We start from the raw sequence: 17,447 nt of genomic DNA, 5'->3' as shown, positions 1-17,447 counted from the left end.
ATAAATATAAGAAAAGTAGTAAATGGATTGCATACTATTTGTAACATCAACAAGTTATTTTCTATTTAATGATCACCGAGAGTTTATGTTAATGTCAAGGTTCACACAGGAAATTTATAATTGCTAAACTAATAGAGTTTTTTAATCTCTCAATATTTTTCTTTTGTACACTGATATTTACTTTAAAAAGTCAATTTTTATTGTAGAATATTTGATAAATTCATGTTTGAAAAGCTTTCTTTCTTTCTGCATTCTTCACTTCTCAAACTAGTGTATTATGTTTCTACTTTCTAAACTATTAACTTACCTGCCAATAAGACCAACCACAAAGATGATGGGGAACATAACATGGTTTTGAGGGATCCTGTTGGCAAGAAGGGGCAGACACGAGCATGGAATGGACCCAATGCACAAATAAAGAAAAATATACAACACTGTAAAGTTGATTTATAATCTGAATTGAATAAAGAATAGTTCAAAACAATGGATAAAGCAAAACATAAATATTTGTCAGGGAAAAGTAATTTTGACTTCACAGGTTTTGGTAGATTCCTTAAGTTTTTACTCTCATGTAGAATGCAACAATGAATTTTATAGTTATAAGTAGAGTCATGGTACTATCAGACAAAATAGGAATTTCTAAATTCAGTAGGGGAACTCTGGAAGAAAATATTTAAGTATAAATTAATGCTTATAGAATGAAAGTTATATTTTATATAACAGTCTTGTTAAACAGCTATTGCCCATACTTGGCTCATTTTCACATTTATCTCAACAGGTGTTTAAGAGCTATTATAAAACCCTAATTTTGAATTTAAATTAAAATATTTGTAACTTGTCTTAGAGTCGACAGATTTCAGCTTTACATAATTTTAAAACTACCTGCATATGGACATACATGAGGAGTTTTACTATATATATTCCATACATCTGCCATAGTCGATGATGTCATGAGGAATTCTAAATATCAGTAAGCTTCATGGTATAATAGAAAATAATTGTTCTTTGTCCCTGACTCATGGTGCAGACCTGCTAAAGTCCTTGGAGATTGCTGATTGAAACATTATCTTTTGTTGTTCACAAGGAGCTTCTTTTGCCACATAAGAATCTATGAGGAGATTTAACTGGAGCCTTTAGATATTCTCAAGATGGGATCATTCACTAGAAAGATCACAAGATTAAAAGGTTAGATATTTGGACCTTTCTGTCCATCTGTCAAACACCAGGGGGAAAAAAGCTGAAAACTAAGCTGCAGACTTCAAATTTTTAAATTTGTGTGTATAATTTATAGTATATGTAGAAACCACTAAAAAAGAAGGAAATCACTGGGAAAGACAGGGAGAAAAAGTTTAAGGAAGAGAGATAGCAGGACATGGGTGGTTAAAGGGCAAATTGGAAGATGATAAGGTTGAGGGCAAGAGAATTAATCTGGGACGAGAATGGGCAGACAAAATAGAGAAGTGGTTCAGGGCGGATAGAGGATATTAAGGATGCTTGATTAAGGCATGCAAACTTCCAATTATATAATATATATTTTAATAAAAATATGTTACTTTATATAAATATGTTAATCTTATATATTAAACAAGGAATGTATATTCATTTGTACAATACATATGTATGTATATTAAAAAAGAATTTAATAGGAATCACCTGACAAAGGATATACTCCTCCCAGCAAGCATATGCTTCATTCAGCATGGTCTTTCAGTGTGTTTTTTTGGTTCTCAAACTTTTGGCCTTTTCATCCTTTTACCCAGAACACTTTAACCACCAGATGTGAGAGTTTCCACTCACAATGACCTAGTCTCTGATGTCAGCTGTTTCCTGCACATTTGATTCACATCTCATTTCTGTCTAGAGTGAGCATTAGATTCCTCAAGTTAAAGGCTCAGTGTTCTAAGTCTCTTTAAACTTACAATGCATATTTATGCACACACACATACACAACAGACATATGCACATGTAAACAGCACATACATATATACTATTTTTAGGATAAGACAGAGTTGAGAGTAGATGTATAGATGGAGGAATCTGAAGAGACTTAAGACGGCAGACTGGGTTGTACAAAAGAAAACCAAAAAACGAAATCCAATGAGTCCATATGTATTAAACTCCCTTTCCTAACAATAACTCCTGTAAAAGATTTTCAGGATCTCCAAGTTCAAAGACAGTGATAGAACATAGTATTCAGAGATATCATCTGTTCCCCACAATCCACACCCTATGCCTCTCTGTTTCTTGCTTTTCTGCTAGTTTGTTGCTTCTAACGTATAAGTAAAATGTTTCTCAGTTCTGAGAGCTATTTTAGCATTGTCAGCAGGAGGGAGAAAAATATGGTTATATTATCTTTATAGTCACTTAGTGACTCAGATTGGCTTTTCTGAGCATTGCAAGTACAGAAACACTTAGGTCGTTGAGCCTTGAACTTGAAGGATCAGTTGCTCACTATAGGCAGAAATCAAATGCGCAACAAACAGCTGACATCAGAGGATAGGTCATTGTGAGTGAAAACTCCCACATCTGGTGGTCAAAGAGTCCTCTGTGAAGTATAAAGAGGCGGAGAGTATGGGAACAAAAAAAGGCACTGAGAGGAAGTGTTGGGGCTTTTTGTACCTTGTAACAAGTTCAAAGCATGGGAAGTAAAGACATGAGCATTGGGATTTGTGCCACAGATTCAAATGAACTGTCCAGATCATCTTTTGTTAGACACAGTGCTGTGATGCTAGGAGAGTGACTTCATCAAATATAGTAACCTATGCTTACTTCACATGTGCATTATCAACATAGAATGGAAAGAATAATAGAAATGGCAAAATATTACCAAGACAATCAAGAGTAGCCAAGTATGGCTCTAAAGTTCAATACTCATGCTTAGAATGCCACAAAGAGAAAGGGTCCTTTGAAAGAACTCTTCATATATTTTATAATCACAAAATCATGATTTATTTTGATGAAATTGAACATGGAAATTTGTCTATACAGTGGAAAACCCTCCTATAATATTTTTGACAAACCGTAAGTAAAAATTAAAAATATACAAAACAGAAAAAATATATAAGAAGACATTAGTAGGTGTATTTTACCACAGGAATAAGAAAGCTGATTTGAATAGTGTACTCATGTTTTCAAGCACACTAAAGAAAATAAAAAGTTTCATTTATATTTTGGACACAGTTATGAAATTTGTCTTTTTGCCAAAATCTAGAATAAAGAATAGATAAAGATTTTTCTTTTACCTTCAATTTTGTTTTCACGTGTTTTATGGTTTGTTTTGTTTTGTTTTGTTTTGTTTTTGGTCAAGGAGAATCTTATTTACATTGGAAAGATGAACTTAAAATTGTAAAGAAAGGTTACCATACCAAATTGAATAAGAATGACAGAAACAGCACAAAAAATGTCTGTATATGACTTGCTTCTATGGATTGGAAGTGTCTAACCAAGTGCAAAATTGATGTTGAAATTAAGCTTGATGCCTGTAATCTTGAATGGATTGTTGATAATAGCAGTGCTACCAGGAGAGGACAGAAAGGCAAATGCCCCAAGTTTCTGCAAAGGTTACACAGTTTTAAGACTATAGGCCAAAGATCTTGACATTTGTGCTCACTAAAGTATTTGAAAGGCACTCTGAAGGGATGGATGGTTCCTGAGTACCGAGAAAGGTCACAATTAGCAGCAGTGACTGTGTCCTCACCGGGAACAAAGCTCCGTTTTTGACATAACGACGAAATTGCTTTTTGAAGTGATTTATATAAATAGTATTTTGGGAGTTAGAAGGCATTGTCAGGTTCCTTTACGCAGAATGTAAATGTGTGAATTGGGTGGTGATAGCAATAGACAGACTTATAACTGCTAAACATTCATACTTTATCGTAGCTATTAAGAATTAAACAGCAAAACCATGTCATTTTGGGGGAGAAATACACAGATCTACTTCTCTCTTTATTGAACTGAAGGCCTGTGCATACCAAGTAATCACTGAACTTAGGAACTCACCCTAAATCAACCCCCCCTTTTTAAAAAAAAACGATGTTTATTCATTCATATGAATAAAAAGTTAGTTGTTTGGGATGTTATATGTTTCAAGTTTAGGCTTTTCAACTTAAGAAACATTTTTTTCTACGTATTCAAATATGTGTGTGAAATATGTGTAGATCAAATCATGTGATATTAATGAAACTGACAGCTGTATTTGGTAATTCATGCAATAATTGAGACGAGAGAAATAGGATCTCTTATGATCTAGAAAGAAATGTAAATTTTTCCATTGTCACAGCTGGTGAATCAATGAGAAACATGCAAAGCAAGCACCGTAGTTCAAATTTGTAACACTTGAAAAAAGTCAAATATAACATGAATAAAATGGTAAGAAATAAGTATAGAAATAAAAATAGAATTAATATATTACATGTAAGCCTGTTAATAATGCATGGAACCAGTGTAAAGCTGCAAACAATTTACAACCACATTTAGGACACATTTTAAAAAAGTCTTCAGTATACCCTAGTGAAGTGTGAACTATCTATCACTTTTCAGAGCTATATACAAGATATGAGCAGAATTAAAATAGTGAAATGACAGAAGGAGACACTGTCTATCACCCATTAATCCTGTATCATTTGAGTGTTGATGTGGGAGGTCCTTCTGTATATGTGTTGTTTTTATTGGCTAATAAATAAAGCTGTTTCAGCCAACAGCTTTGCAGAATAAAGACAGGTGGGAAATCTGAGCAGAAATCAAAGAAAAGGAAGGTGTAATCATGTTACATGCAAGCCACCCAATGAGGAAACAAGACATGGAGAAAATGAGGTAATGCCACAGTCACATAGCAATACGTAGACTAATAGAAAGGGGTTAATCAAAGAAGTAAGAGTTAACTAGAAATACATCTGAGCCATTGACAAAACAGTGTTGTAACTAATATAGTTTCTGTGTGAGTATTCAGGTCTGGGTGACAGGGAAACAAAAACTCAGTCTTCATATGGCACCCAATATTTGGCACCAAAAAATCTGCATAAAGTTTAACAAAAGCACTTCTAGACTCATAAAAATGGGAGTCAGTTGCAGCTTCTTGGTAGCTGCATTTTTTTTCAGATAGTCTCTGATTGCTGGCCACAAGCAGAAGTGTGACTCCTTTCAAAGAATGCTTCCTGGTTCATGCTGGTGGCACAAATAACTCTGGCTCTTTCAGGAAGTCATGCTACAAAGCACTTAAATGGAGTTTGTGAGCAGCATGCTACTTTTCCTCAATGGCAACATAGATTCTCTGTGTCCCTGGAGCTAGGGCAGTGAATATATCTGGCAGAGGCAGTGAACATACCTCCACCATGTAGGACAGGATGGAGTCAACAGGTAAAGTCACAGCTTTAGTCCTAGTCACAACTGCTCAGCATTAAAAAACAAAACAAAACAAAAAAACTCCCCTGTTTGTTCAGAAAATCATTACAGACAAAAAATACCTCTGAATGGTTTACAGTATTGGATAAATGTGCACGGGCTTAAGACAGAGAGGATAAAAGATAGAGTCATACATTAAAGAATAATTTAGGGATATTAAGCTGAGGTTCTTAAAAGAAAAATAGAATTTAAAAAAGCATAATGGGCCATGAAAAGATAAGAAAAAAGAGAGTCTAGATTGCGTGTATTACTTTGTTTTCTTTGGATTTTTTGACTGTTAATGAGTTAACTGCTGAAAAACATTCAATTCTGGGTGATGCTACACTAAATCAACATATATATTTTAAAGGTATCTTGACAATAAAATTAGACTCTAAGGATATTTTACTTTGGAAAAGAGGTTCTGCTTTTTTTCCACAGAAGATGAGAACCTGTGGATTCCTTTCAGGCTAATATGATATATTGGAAAAAGACTCTGAAAGGTTTATATGAACCCTAAAAATGCTTCATTCAACAAACAGCACAAAGCACTTTGGAGAAAACTACACACAAATTTCCAAAATGATTGTTTATAAATGTTTATTTTTATTTTAAAAGAATTTGTTATAAATGGTTAATGGGCACAGTCAATTTCCAATAAATAAACCAATTAATTAATTAATTAATTAATTAATGAAAATATGATATTGAATTGAATACTTTATATTAGTATGGACTTTGGTTAATTGATACAAATTTAATGTCAATTTTGTTATATGTATATTTCTACTTTTATTTAAAGTATGTTTATATAGCTCTTTAAAATGTATAATTAAAATTATAGATTAATTAATAGTCATAGCAGTCAAACTTATAGTCAAGTTAGTTAGGTTTTCTAGAATACAGAGACATGTTTCAATTAGATAATCTTCAACACATCAAAGACCTATAGAATATGGAATTTAAAAGATTTTAATAAGTTAGACTTTTCTTGACAGTGAGACATATCTGCTTCTGGCAGCACCAATTATTTCAAAGAGGCTGTTGGGCATTGAAGAAACTCATTACTGAATTTGCCTTGATTGTGACAAGGCTAGCCATTTGGACAAGAAACTGTTTTTTTCCTGGACTGCTTGGTGGATGCTGTTTGAACAAACATGTAGAACCCATAGAAAAGTGACTATTGAACTTGCCAAAACATGAAATGGTTCTTCAGGGTTCCTGCTTTACAGAAGAAACTGCCACATATTCTGAGGAACACAGAAGAAAGCAACAGACAAACTTTGCCAGTACAAGGCAGAACATATTTTCAAATTTCCTTCTTCAAAGAGAAGTCTGCCAGATACTATGGGCTTATGGGCTGAAGATGAATGTCCCAATATTACAGAAGAACTTTGGGTGATTGTCTAGGCAGTGAAATGTCTCTATCAGTTCTAGAGTTTTGGAAGTTACTTGCAATGCACTTCTTGTTTACTTAGGTAATATTATATCCTTCTGGGATCTTTGATGGAATTGAAGACAGATTCAATTTTCTTTAGTTATAATAAATAATTTTCTTTAGTTATAATAAATAATTTTCTTTAGTCATAATTTTCTTTAGTTATAATAAAAGACAAAATAGATAAAAAACTTTGGACTCATAAATGTAAGATAGATGATAGAATATTTTCTTTAATTTTTGCCAAATACAAATACACTAAATATTGTAACTGTGATTCTTGCTTGATAACTGTTTTTATATATAATTTTACCATGTTAATGTTAAAACTTTCCTTTTTATTTAGAGAGAAAAGGAAGAATGATGTGGGATGTCATTCTGTATATGTGTTACTTTTACTGGTTAACCAATACATCTGTTTTGTCCAGTGGCTTAACAGAGTAAAGCCAGGTGGGAAATTTGAGCAGAGATACAGAGGAAAAGAAGGCAGAGTCGGGTCAGATACCAGAGAGCTGATGAGGAAACAAGACTTGTAGAAAATGAGGTAATGCCATAGCCATGTGGCAATATATAGACTAATAGAAACGGATTAATTTAAGATGCAAGAGCTAGCTGAAATATGTCTGAACCATTGACCAAACAGTATTGTAATTAATAGAGTTTTCTGTGCTAAGTTGGGTCTATATAGCTAGGAAATGAAAGTGCAGTTTCTGTTTACAGAGTATTGTTAAGGAAACATAAAGGGTAAAAGTGACCATTTTTAACTATTTTAACTGCACAGTTCAGTAGGGTTGAGCATTTTTCGTATCATTGTAGAACATATTTCTGATGATTTTTTCCTTTGTTCATCTGAAAATAAATGTTAAGTGCTTCCTTTCCTTTTTTTCTGCAGACCAAGCTCTTTGCCATTCTGCTTTCTATGTACTAGACTCCTTTGGATAACTTTTCTGACTGGGCTCATGCTGCGTTTGTCTTCTCCACACAGGTGCCTATTTCACTATTACACTTAGTGCATCATACCAAAACTTCATGCTTTGTCTAACCACTGCCAGATTTGTCTTCTGTGTTAAAATTGAATAATATATACAGTTAAACCACACACAATTTACACAGCTGTCCAATAGCAGAAACATTGGTTGCTTCTGTCTCTGCAATGTTGGGTAGTGGTAGTCTAAACTTAATGCATAACTATCCATTTAAAACCATCTTTTATTATTTTGATTATAATTCAGAAGTGGAGTTGTTGAATTTTGTTACCTGAAATTTGAAGTTTTTGAAGAGTATCTTCAGACAAATACATAAGTACTATCTCATTTTCAACCCTACAAATTGTGCCAAACAGCAAAATGTGATCTAATTTCTTCACATCTTAGTTTTTATTTGTTCTTTCCCTTTTTAAAATATAAGTGACCTGAATGTGATTTAACAACTCACTGGGATTTTGACTTTCTCATCTCTGTTTATTGGGGATGTTCAGCACCTTTCAAATGCCTACTGGCCAAGACTAATACAGTTTTTCAAATGTCATATATATTAGTTAGCTTTTTGTTGCTAAGGCAAAATACATGAGACAAGTGGCTTAAAAGAGGAAAAGCTTACTTGACCCCATGATTTCACAGGTCTCTGTCTGTGGTTGACTTAGTTGATGGCTTCTGATTCCATGTTGAGGCAGAATGTCAGGGCAGGGAGTGAGGGTAGAACACATAAGTCCCTGCATAGTGGGTAAGGGGCTAAGAGAGAAGAGAAAAGAAGGGATTCCAGGAAACCCTCAGTAAATAATCTAATCCCTCTTATTAAACCTACCTCCCAGATCCCATCACCTTCCAATGATGCATTACATTGCCAATATTTTGCCATTATATACCAAAGACCTTCAAGACATGACCAGACTCAAGCCATTTGCAGTCATTCCCGTATTTATAAATGGTGCTATTTGAATTTTGTTTCTGAAGTGTAGTAATTATTCATTTGAAAAATTAGTGAGAAGTATTTTTGTTATCCCCTAAATTGTCCTATGCTTATTATGTTCTGTTGTATTCAGAAATTTATTTTTAAAATTTATAGGTTCTCATTTGTTAATTTTATCCTTTTGTTTCCTATGGTTTTAATGTCATATCCAAGAAGTCATTACCAAGTTTAAAATCATGAAGTTTTCCTCCATGCTTTCTCCTAGGGCATTTATAATTTCAGAAGTTTAATCTAATTTGATTTATTAAAGTCTTTTAAATTTCTTTTAGCAATGTTTTATAGTTTTCATTGTACATGTCAATTGCTTCTTTAGTTAAGTTAATACCCAAGCATTTTGTGTCCAAAGCTATTAAGACATAATTGTTCTCTTAATTTCATTTTTCTGATTTTCATTGTTAAGATGCATAAGTGTATCTGACCATGTGTTTTAATTTTGTATCCTGAAACTGCTTATATCATCTTTTACATATAACATTTCCAAAGACTTTGTGTGTATGTCTATATATGTATGTATGTATGTATATGTATGCATTTGTGTGAGTCTGTGTGTATGTGTATGTCTGTCTGTATGTGTCTCTTGTGTATGTATGTATGAATTGTATAGATGTGTATCTTTGTATTTGTGTGTAAATGTGTATATGTATGTAGTTGTGTATGTTCATGTGCCTGTCTGTGTATATATGTGTAAGTCTATAGTTATGCGTCTCTGTATATGCATATTATATTTATATATGTAACTAGAAGTATTCCCTGTCCTGCTGGTTTTTCTCCGCCTATACCCAAAGCCACTTATGAAATAACCACTCTGAGGCTTATTATCTGTAACAACTGTTTGACCAATGTTTTAGGCTTCTTACTGGCTAGCTCTAACTATTAAAACAACCCATTTTTAATAATCTATGTATTTTTAAGAGGATGTGACTTACCTGTTTGGCATGTTTGTCCTTTGGTGGCTACACTGTGTCTCCTTCAACTCACCTTATTCTATATCTATCTATATCTGCTCAGATTTCTTGCCTGGCTTTACTCTGCTAAGTAGTTGAGCAAAACAGCTTCATTCATTAACCAATAAAAGCATGAGAAGGGGATCCGACAATATATGTGTGCATATGTCTGTGTTTATATGTTTGATATGTATATGTGTTTATGTGTCTGTTTATGCATATATGTCTGTGTGCATGTATATCTGTGTGCATGTATGTCTGTGTGCATATATGTCTGTGAGCATGTATGTCTGTGTGCATGTATGTCTGTGTGCATGTATGTCTGTGTGTGCTTGCATTCTTCAGGACTGTTGTCCTTAAATGTACAATTTTGCTAGTTCCTTCTGACTTTATTCTTGCTTCTCTGTCCTTTGTTCAGTGTGCTAATTAGGAATGGGTACAGTGGCTCACTTGACTTGTCATGATCTTAGTCTTTTATGTTTTAATATATTAGAAGAGACTTCATAAATAGATTACATGCTGTAAAGATTCTTCCCATTAGTTCTCAATGTGTCTGGAACTTTAAATCATAACACTATTGTGAAATTTCCAGTTTCTTCATTAACTTAATAATGTACTTAGACAACAATGAGGACACTAAGAGAGACATACATAGATCTAATCTACATGAGAAGTAGAAAAAGACAAGATCTCCTGAGTAAATTGAGAGCATGGGGACCTTGGGGAGGGTTGAAGGGGAGGGGAGAGGGAGGAAGGGGTGCAGAGAAAAATGTAGAGCTCAATAAAAATTAATAAAATAAAAACAATATACTTTTTGTATTTTATCTTACTAATACATTGTACTACTTTTTTTTAAAATGTGTTGAACTGTCTTTGAATTCCAGGTATAAATTCTACTTGAATATTTTACATAAACTTTCAATGCGCTGATGTATCCAGGCATAGCAAACGTACATTTTTGTGGTGTCTTTATTTTTGTCAACCAACACTGACCTCAGAGAAAGAAATTGTTCTCTCATCTTCCTTTTTTAGGAAAAACTGAAGGAATATGCTCATCAAAAGTACTTTCAATTCTTCTAGACAAGTTTAGCAGATTTTCCTAGAAATGGCATTTTTCTTGAGGGATATTTCAGAGCATTGCTTCAGTCTCTTCAGGCTTTGTCATCAAAATTCATTTCAGGTATATTTTGTATTCTGGGAGTTGACATGTTTCTTTCAGGTTTCTGATTTTGTTTGTGACTGTGCATATTTTCCCACATTATTCTCTGAAATCATTTTTTATTTATACGACATAGTTTATAATGACTATTCCTGAGTCACAATTTTCTGCAGTCCCTCTTTATTATTCTTTTAGATATCCAAGGGTTTGCCAATTTTCTTTCTTTTTCAAAAATACTACAGATTAGAATCATTTCTTTTTCCTATTGGACACCATTTTATAACAGAAAAAATTGTAATTATTTCTTTGCTTCCTCTACTATTAAGCTTATTTTTTTCTTCCTTTTCAAGATTTTTCTTGTAAATTTAGTTTGATGACTTGAGGTGTTTCTTCCTTATTATATGTGTGCTCTTACAGTAAGTATTTCTTTATTTTGTGGCTTGTACTAATTTCCATAAATTTCAGCATGCTTTATTTTCATTGTTACTTTCTCAAAGTATTTTCGAACTGTGTTTTATTTATATCGTGACATACTTTCAGGTCCATTGTTTTGCTAGTATGCTGTTTAATTTCCACGGGTTTATTTTTATTTACTTTTCTGTTCTCCTCTTGCTTCCTTCACAATGTTAGACAAAGTTTGTTCCCCCGTTGTCTTCTAGGTAGAGAAGACTGAGACACAGAAATGTGTGCAGAAGCTTATTTAGCAAAGTAAATGGCTGCAGTCTGGAGCAGATTAGCATAACCTAGACAGCAACCCATTGGGTACTGTGCTGTGGGATTTAGACAGTCTTCTGAATATTTCTAAGGCGTGTGGCATAGGATAGAGTGACCATTTTCTCCTCTTAAGGCAGGATGGGTAAAATTTCCCTTTAGGACAACTCTTTCAGCGACTCTCTAGAAAAGCCCACAAAGGAGGGATGCCGCCAGCACAACAAAGCAAATTATATTATAATAAAGTTGTGGTAATTTGAGTTAATATAAATAGTTCTTAGGCCTCTGAGTTTCTAATACTGCAAAAAGACCTTAGTTTTCCAGAATGTGTAACTACAAAAGATATTCTGATCACCGAGAGTCACAACTGGTAAAGACCATTCTGTTTCCTGGGTTTATTTTTAGTTTTTATTGTTTTCATGTTTAGTTTTCTCAGCACATGTTTGGTTTATTCCCCTTTGAAATGCTCAATTTAAAACTTTTTTATTTTATGTTTTAAGTGTATGGCTGCTTTACTGTATGTCCATCTGTGCAGTATGTTTGTTAGGGTGAAGGTACAGGTCAGAAGAGGACAGCAGATACTCTTGAGTAAGATATCTGTGAGCCTAAATGTGAGTCCTGGAAACCAAACCATGGACAGATGTAAAATCAGCCTGTATTCTTAGGCTCTGAGTCATCACTCCAGTATTCTCTTTAAGGAATGACTTCCTGTCTGCTTCTTGCATTTTTCCATAGAATGTAGAGTGTTGAAATCTCCCTCTACTTGCATGCTTTAAATCAATTGTTGTATTTTGGATTTATTAGTATGCTTTATGGTGCATACATTATTCTGTATTTTCTTGGTAATAATTTTTTGCATTTATATTAATATTTTTGCTTGTATTCTGAGTTTTTGTAAGTTAAATGAGCTTTTCATGATATTAGTATAGCTGGCCATGCTCTCTTAATTCCTAGTTTCAAATAACTTTAATTTTTCTCACATTTTTCTACATTTGTCCTCAGACTAAATTCTGAGTCTTGTATATAATATATGTCCATTGAATCCAGCTTTTCTAATCAACTCAGTGGATGTATGTACTTTGAAAATTTTAATGAGCTTACACTTAAAGTGAATAATGATCAAGGAAGATATTTTTAGAAATTGGTCTCTTGTAAGTTTTTCATTCATTTTTCCCTATGCTACTCATTTTAAATTGCATTTTCTTCATTTATTTTTTTCTTGTTTAAACTGTTAAGTCTGTTTATAGAGTCTTCCATGCAAATTCAGCTTATTTTACTTTTTTATTTCCAAAATTATCATCATCATCATCATCATCATCATCATCATCATCATCATCATTGGTTTTCTCTGTGACATTTTTTGAGTCAAGGTTTCATCCGTGGCTATCCAGGAACTAGCTTTGTAGACCAGGCCTGACTCTGTCTCCCTATTGCTGGGATTAAAGGTGTGTGCTACCACTGCCAGGTTTTAAAACTTTTGTTTCTGTATTTTCTATTCTTTTGTTGATAACTCATTTCATTTATGACTCATTCATTTTCCTAATACCATTCATTACCATTTTATATTTTTTAGTTTTTTGAACATCATAGAGCAAATATTTTTCATTTAATTAATTAATGCTATTATCCGCTTATTTATTATGCTGGCACTTACTTACCTTGGACTACAGTAATGGGCTCGCAGGTTCTTGACTTTATCACCTGAGTCATCTTGCCAGCTTTATTTTCCATATTTTGTCAATCATATTGTAGCTTTTTTCTCCCTTTGGGAATAATTTGTAGAGTATTGTCTTAGGTTGTATTTCTCCATTCCTTTTATACTGTGAGTTTTGTGAATATTTGGCATGTGATCAAAAAACCACTCCTATTATTTTAAATGCTCACATCTGCAGCCGAAGTAAACTTCTATCAGTTTAGCTAGAGTAGTATCTAAATCTCCCAATGTTCTCTGATCTCTTGCTCTGCTGACATCCAGCACAACTGCAACTCTATCTTACTGAGTCCTTCTTCTGTGCCTTCCAAACTCTGTTCATCAGTCCAACAGGACTAAGAGTTAATGAAACCGACACCTTTTGGGAAAATTGAAAATGCTGGATTCAGTCTGTCTCCTCTAATTCAGAGGACAAGCCCTGGTGTGGGGGCTTTGACATAGTTATGTTACTGTCCATGTATGGTCAAGGCTGTAAAAATGTTCACAAACATTTTCTGTCTCGTTTGCTGCATTTATTTCTTGTTTCCTAGTGGCCTTGACATCTCTCGGTTGATCTCAGGAATTCTCTAGAGGTATTCTGTTCTATTCATTGTTTTTTATTCTGTCTCTGTGAGATAAGTTTGTAACTCTCTAATGTGTTATCTTATAATTACCCCTTCAGAACTAGAATTTTCAAAGTTACTGACCATGATCAAATGATGTAGTGTCCTATTCATGAATAAGTTATGTTAGTAAAATCTTCTGTAGAAATGTTTACTCATTTCTGAAAATGAATTGCCAAGGTTATGTTTAAATTAGGAAATCCAAAATTATAAAACATCTCAAAACTGTGTCTTTTTAAAATATCAGTTTTTTTTAAGTATCCAATTTTAAAATTGGAGCACAACTAACAATCGGAAGGTGAAAGCTTATCAACCATGTTGAGTTGTCTTTGTTTTTAGGGACCCGCGGGTTTGACTATGAAAATAACTGCACTGCTATGGACACTGATACTTTATGTTCTAGTCAGTCAGGAGAATATCTGCTCTTACTTTTGTTGATGAGTCTTTGTGTGTAAAGTAGATTTAATTACTTGAGTTTTGTATCTATAGATACCAACTCATCTAAAAAGGGTAAATATCCTACTTGTATTCTCCAGATAAATAGCAGGAAATTTCAGGATTTAAAATCAGGTAGGATGAAACTCAATTTATCCTTCTAAATATTCCTGTCTACATCTTTCTGGACTATTTCACTTATTTAAAGAACATGGTGGTTTTTCTACATGTAAAATGAATGAATCGAACAATTAGATCTTAATGATTACTTATGCCACCTGTCAGGGAAAACAGTAAAATTCAGGTTCCATTTTCTCAAGATTAGAATCATAAATGAAAACACCAAAGAATCTTACTTTAGAAATGATTGATTTAAAGATAGTTTATTAGATATAAAAGTTGAAAATAATCTCGTGATATCTTTTATTGGAAATAGTATTTAACATTGAGCTGTTTGGTTTGTCTCAATTATCTAGATAAAGCTGTATTCAGCTGTTCACAATAGACAAATATCTTCATTTCATCATTATAATTTGCAATGAAAAATATAGTTGCTATTAGTTGTGGTTTCATTATATCTTAGGTACTCACCATTATAAATGTGCTAGTCTTACATATTTACTTCCTCATTCATTTATGGTATTAATTTCAAAGTGAAATAGTTCAAGGCCTTTATACTGTTATGACTCTTATTCTTTATAAGTTAAGAAAATACTAAGCAACAATAATAACAATAAGATATTCTCCCCTTTTTACAGTTGAGAACAACTATAGTTACATGCTTGTGGACAGATGTAGAATTATTTGGACTCAAATTCAGATATCAAAGCTATGTTCTTTTGTCTTTATAAAGTATTATTGAAATTTTATGATGTTTCAAGACAGCCATAGTTGTTTATAAAGGAAACAATTTGTGATGATTTAAAATTATATTAAAAATATTTTAGAGTAAATCACAGTTATAAGAGCAATGGTTATGCTGAAACAAAAATACAAATTAAATCTAAACCTACAATGATAGTTGTGTGGCTCTTTTTATAAAGGATACACTTTAGCATTCTAAAATGGACTTGTTGAATATCAATTATTAACTTCACAAAAGTCATCAGTCATCTTTTATTTTTTTCTTAAGTCTACTAGATTTTTTCAATCTATGAGTTCCAGTCTCCTATGGATTACATATATCCCACAGCTATGGATGTTGCTCAAACAATTGCATACATTTAGAACATTAAGCATTTCTTTTGACAATACTGTTCTGTAATTTATTGCATGGTGATGTTGTGCAATAATTTCAAAAGGCTGGATATCTATGTACCTTGCTTTGTGTTCTGGAAACCTTCTCCATGAGGTAAGGTAACACAGTGAATGGCCTTTCGAACTTCGATCTAAGCGTTGACCTTGTGCAGGAATTGATCTGAATCTTTCTAAAATCAAGCAGAGCAGTGTTGGAGATGCTTCCCTTTAATGGACAAGAATAGAGAGCAGATTCACATTATGTCATTTGCACTTATATGCTTAACCATGAGAAACAAAAACATTGGGCCAATTACCTACATTTTAGGCCACTGTTATTTCATTTACAAAAAGAAAGAATTAGATTATATTATTGGTTTCTTAGAATATTTATTATGATGCCCTACATATGAACTGAACATCTTAAAAAATGTTGTCTGCTGTCTATGAAGAGATAACCGATTTATTAAAATATAATTCGATGTTTTCTCTTTAAATAAAGTACTATGTTAATTAAAATTAGACATTTTATTCCTGAATGTAGCTTTGAGTTGATCAAATTCTATTTTTTTTTTTTTTGGATTTTTCGAGACAGGATTTCTCCGTAGCTTTTTGTTCCTGTCCTGGAACTAGCTCTTGTAGACCAGGCTGGCCTCAAACTCACAGAGATCCGCCTGCCTCTGCCTCCCGAGTGCTGGGATTAAAGGAATGCGCCACCAACGCCCAGCTCAAATTCTAAATAATAGAATCAACACTTTTACATAGATTAAAATGAAAAAAAGGTTTGCATTTTTTGCATGATCATTGTACTGGGATATTTTAAAGATGAAATGGCTATCTATTAAAGATGAAAATATTATCAAGATTGATTATTTTGTGCTATATTTTAAAAATTGTTATTTTATGACTTTCTACTTTTGGAGTGCAATAAAATTTTCAATTGTTTTCAAGAAATAAATGCGACAATGTCAAACCACAGCAAAGATATCAGTGAGCAGATGGACTATCAAGGTAAGGTGCTGACATATGGCCCAAGAGCTAAGAAAAGGACTCTTGAAAAATCTAGAATCAATTTCTTCTTTCTTTTTTACTTCTATTTTTCAGTCTTAATTTTTTGGTAGGTTCATGTAGTATCCCAGGCTACTCTGGAACTTATTCTGAACCTCATGTTACCCTGGAACTCATAACTGTCTTCTTGTCTTAGCCTTCTGACTGTTAGAGTTCCACATGTAATTTGCCAGGACCTGTTTCTATCATTCCTGTGAGTGAATTTACAAGGACTGTTTAACAAACTGGGGACACAGAAGACTTGCCAGTACCTGAGACTGAAATATCTGCCTAAGGATGGTGGGAACACCTGGGAAGTTCTATAACGATAATTCCTTTACAGAGATGAGAGTGACAGGTATACACAGTGACCAGAAATTTTCAGCAAATTTAGACAGGATGTCTATATACCTTCTCTAAATGAAAAAGAAAGGCAAACATTGTGTCTGTGAGAGGTTTACTGAAGGTCTTCTGTGGTTTCACAGGCTTGTTTGCATGCTGAGTTACTCTGTAAGGGAATGGGCAACTACAGTCAGAAATGGCTCAATATTTATGCTGTTCTCACACTTGTTTTAATCTGGAAAACAAATATGCCCAAAGCAGCTATTAATATTTTGGTCTGGTATTCCAGTTTGGCGTGGTAGGGTAGATACATGGAGATGTGATTTCAAAATTTTTAAAGAGTATAATATATTTATGTCATTTTCCCTTCCATTCCCTCCCTCTGAACCCTCCTATGTGTTTTCCTTGATCTCTTTTAAATACAAAGCATATTTCCTTTAATTGTTATTATATTTAATTTATATATACATATATG

The sequence above is a fragment of the Microtus pennsylvanicus genome, chromosome 5 (genome assembly GCF_037038515.1).
Source record: "Microtus pennsylvanicus isolate mMicPen1 chromosome 5, mMicPen1.hap1, whole genome shotgun sequence".
Classification (NCBI taxonomy): Eukaryota; Metazoa; Chordata; class Mammalia; order Rodentia; family Cricetidae; genus Microtus; species Microtus pennsylvanicus.
The sequence above is the reverse complement of the archived record's forward strand: the minus strand, read 5'-3'. Positions refer to the sequence as shown.